This window comes from Thermobia domestica, unplaced genomic scaffold (assembly GCF_964235325.1).
Source record: "Thermobia domestica unplaced genomic scaffold, izTheDome1.hap1.1 HAP1_SCAFFOLD_868, whole genome shotgun sequence".
NCBI classification, from domain to species: Eukaryota; Metazoa; Arthropoda; class Insecta; order Zygentoma; family Lepismatidae; genus Thermobia; species Thermobia domestica.
In genome coordinates this window covers 794-4,776 of record NW_027656578.1, presented here as the reverse complement: position 1 = coordinate 4,776, position 3,983 = coordinate 794, and the positions used below count along the sequence as shown (strand labels likewise).

At 37.2% G+C, this 3,983-nt stretch overlaps 1 non-coding gene across 1 annotated transcript; it reads right to left on the bottom strand.

Annotated features, from left to right (window-relative positions):
* On the bottom strand, nucleotides 1-119 carry LOC145677435 (5S ribosomal RNA). Its single transcript, XR_014129834.1, has one exon. It is a non-coding gene; the product is annotated as a 5S ribosomal RNA (ribosomal RNA).
* Nucleotides 120-3,983: the final 3,864 nt, after the last annotated feature.

Sequence of the window (3,983 nt, the reverse complement as noted above, 5' to 3'; positions counted from 1 at the left end):
TGCCAACAGCACCTGGTGTTCCCAGGCGGTCACCCATCCAAGTACTGACCAGGCCCGATGCTGCTTGACTTCGGTGATCGGACGAGAACCGGTATATTCAGCATGGTATGGCCGTTGGCAACTACCTTTTCTTCAATGTCCTGTTAAGGAAGTATGTTTTAAGTAAGAATTGACATTATTAACTATAAAGGCAAGCATATTAACGTCGTTAACATTACTTGGAATATACTAATATTCGAATAAATATTTGAATGTTCGAATGATGAGTGATTCGGATGTTCATAGTGCCACTATGTCCTATCGAGTTTACTATCACGAACCACGTATGAAATTGTATATAAATAAATAAAAATAAATCCTTTATTAAGTATTGATTACAGGAAAAAGGCAAACTTACATTCTTTAATGTACACAATGAAATGTATGAAAGATATTTTTAAGATATGTTTCACTTACCCTTTATAACGCAAGGTAGTTTTCAGTGTAGCATCCTCTTCAGCTGCGAGATAACGTAAGGCAGATGATCATTCAGTCGTGAAGCACTAAAATGTAATATACATTTTAACTATTATCGATAAGAATTATTTACTGCAGGGATGCAAATAAAGTGAGGCAAATTAGTAAATAAAAACCGATACTGTAACTGATAATGTAATTACGTATCTGTATTAGTTGTATATACAGTAATCGCACGATTATCCGCGGAGTTGGATGTTGGCATAATCGCGCATAATCAGCAGTATGAGCAGAAAAGGGAAATGAAATGAAATCTTTAGATTTACGTCGCATACTTATACCGGTTACGCTAAAGGAGACGGTGATGATGAGTACTGAATGAAGAAAGTGGGAGGAAACGGGAGAAACCCGAGAAAACCCATGAGCACGGTCTTTATGCACGACAAAGTTCACACGGCACGAGCTGGGATTGAACCAGGGACCCCAAGCACCGGAGGCCAAAAAAGGGACAAAAAGTCTTTCGTGCAACTTTCGTTTTCGGTAAAAAGTTTACACATAATTTAGAAAGAGTAGTTTTCTGGTCTTTTTATTTCACAAGTTGGTTCATGTCTATATTTTTTACATGCATAAAAAATTTTTCAACTCCCTTGCTTAGTTCCTGTTAAAGACCTCTACCTCTGATTGTATTTTTTGCACATATTCTTATTGTTTTCAGACAACATTTCTAAGAGCGTAATTTATCGTCAGCAAGAAAAGAAAAGGAAAGCCTCGGATAGTGGAATGTGTACTGTATATATATATATATATATATATATATATATATATATACGTATTAGTATATAGTTTTATTTTATACGTCTCCTATTATTACACAATGTGCAGATATTGTGAAAGCGCAAGTAAATATGTATAACTCCCCGTTCTGCACTTAATAACTTGAAAGAAGTTCGGGGAAGGTAGTGTAACAGAAAGTGCAAACAGAAATGAGGGTTTACAGGCATTTAATATTATTCCGTAGTAGTATGATTTTTTGTAAAATATATATATATATATATATATATATATATATATATATATATATATATATATATATATATATATATATATATATATATATATAAACATACATATTCAATGATATAGTAAGAGGTTAGCAGCACTGATAGAACTGCAGAAAGTACAAAACCGTTAATAAGAAAGAGAGAGAGATGGTGGCCGCTTTTGTGCTTTTCATTGGCTAATTCCGAATTGCGCGCGAATACGTACGAGATTTCTTTCTTTTTCCTCTTCGCAGCCCAGATGTTGCCAATTAGAAGTTTTTAGTACTACATTTGTATGAAAATGTTGCCTTTAAGAAATGTGGTTTGCATACGGAGAAAAGAGCAAAATGAATATTTATCTTAGTGGGCATGAAAAAAGACGAAACATTTTGCAAGATGGACACACGAACTTCCTTAATGCAGGCGTTCAGTACATTATTGTAAAGAAAAAAACACTAAAAAGAATTACTTCAATATCCCTAGCAACATTCAACAATTCATAGAGAAAAATCTTTATTTTGAGAACAATGGAAAACTATGTAATTGTAGATAACTACTAAATTTAATGATTAAGGAAAACGTTTAGGCCCGGCCCTTCAGAAAGAAAGTGCACAGAATTTTCTCTCATGGAAGCAATTGCAAAATCAACATTTTGTTTGCAGTTATAATTAGAGGATCTATATACAGGGTGTTCGAAAAAGAATGTATCCTCTTGAAAGAAAATATTCTCTGGGCCCCTAATCCTTTATATACCGAAAGGAAGTTTGTATAGCATTTTTTCTTACCTTCGTTAGAAGAATTGAAAGTGACTACTATCGTGACACGGGAGATATTTGATCGATAGTCGAATTACTCCCATGCTCGAATGAACACGTCTCTTGTAAGGAGAGGAAAGGCTTCTGTGATCCGCTATCGCAGCTGTGTCATATCTGCAGAGAATGTTAGGACACAAACGTGATCTTTGAGAGCCTCGTGAAAAGAAGTCGCATAGTATCATGTGTGGAGACATCGGGGCCATCTGAAGAACGCTTCATCATTAGGACCAAGGGCGAGTTACGAAACACTCTGGGATATATTTATTAACATAACTTCTCGTCATTCTGCAAGTGTGGTGGAGCTCCATCCTATTGGAAAAGGAAACCTCGGGAGCCCTCTTCATGTGTAGGTATCGTTCACATCTGAAGCATGTGAAGATAGATTACTGTACTATCGTGTACCTAAAATCATTTTCTACGAATACGAACATGTCTACACTGAAGGCAGTGCAGCTCTTTTTCTCTTTTTTTTTTGGTCATGTATTGTAACGCGGGGCAATGCACACAATAACATGTAATGTTGTGTATCATCATAAAGGGCCAGGGCGATGATTGGATCTTGATGGACGTGGAGAACTGATAGGTGATGTGAGTGGTATTGTGATCTATGGTTGTATGTTTACTGATGAATGCATAAGGAGAGGTGAAGGGGTTGCCTTTTTTTTTATGTCGATCGGCAGGGAAGCGATTGGGAAACTTTTGACTTTGTTTTTCAACCGAATATATTGATTGAATAGGTCGCCGACAATTTTACGGGGCGTCACGTCGTTGCCTTTTTCATGTCGATCGCGAGCGAAGCGAGCGTTTTTTTTTTTTTTTTTTTTTACCGACAATATGTATTGAATCGGTTGCCAACACCTTTAGGGGCGCGTCACGTCCTTCTTTCTGTGCTGATCGCGAGCGAAGCGAGCGCGAAATTTTTGACTTTTTTTTTTTTTTTTTTACCCACAATATTTATTCAATCGGTCGCCAACACTTTTAGGGGTGCGTCACGTCCTCTTTTCTCTGCTGATCGCGAGCGAAGCGAGCGCGAAATTTTGACCTTTTTTTCTCTTTTTAATTCTTTTTTTTTTCTTTAAGAAAAAATATTGATTTCATAGGTCGCCAACATTTTTACGGGATGGAACATCGTTTATTTGTTTTTCCAACCGTCTTTCTGTCTTGAGCCCCCGCCAAGTTAACTTTATGGTGGACAAAAACTATGTGCGGTGGGTTACCGCGGGGTTCTCCCGTTTCCTCCCACTTTCTTCATTCCACCACCATTTCAATCATTTCTCATAATCAGCGCCTCTTTTAGCCTAAGCGGCATAACGTGGGACGTAAAACAAAGATTTCCTTTAGTTGCTTTCTGTCTTGATTACGAGCGCGAAATTTTTTACTTTTTTTTTCTTTCTTTTGATATTATTCATTTAATAGGACGGCAACACCTTTACGGGCCGCCGCGTCGTCGTTTACACTTCTTCAGCCCATATTCTTTCTGCTTGTTCGTTTTCCGGCATCTTGTTATCACCGCCCGCGGGAATGCCTATGTCTTTCATCGCTTTTTGAAGCAAATCTTTAATAAATATGCACTCTCACATTTCTACTAATATGCATACCACAGTGGATAGACTGTAACTAGGAAAGCAGAAGCCTGCATATCATATTATTTAACAGTTGAAAGTGAACTGCC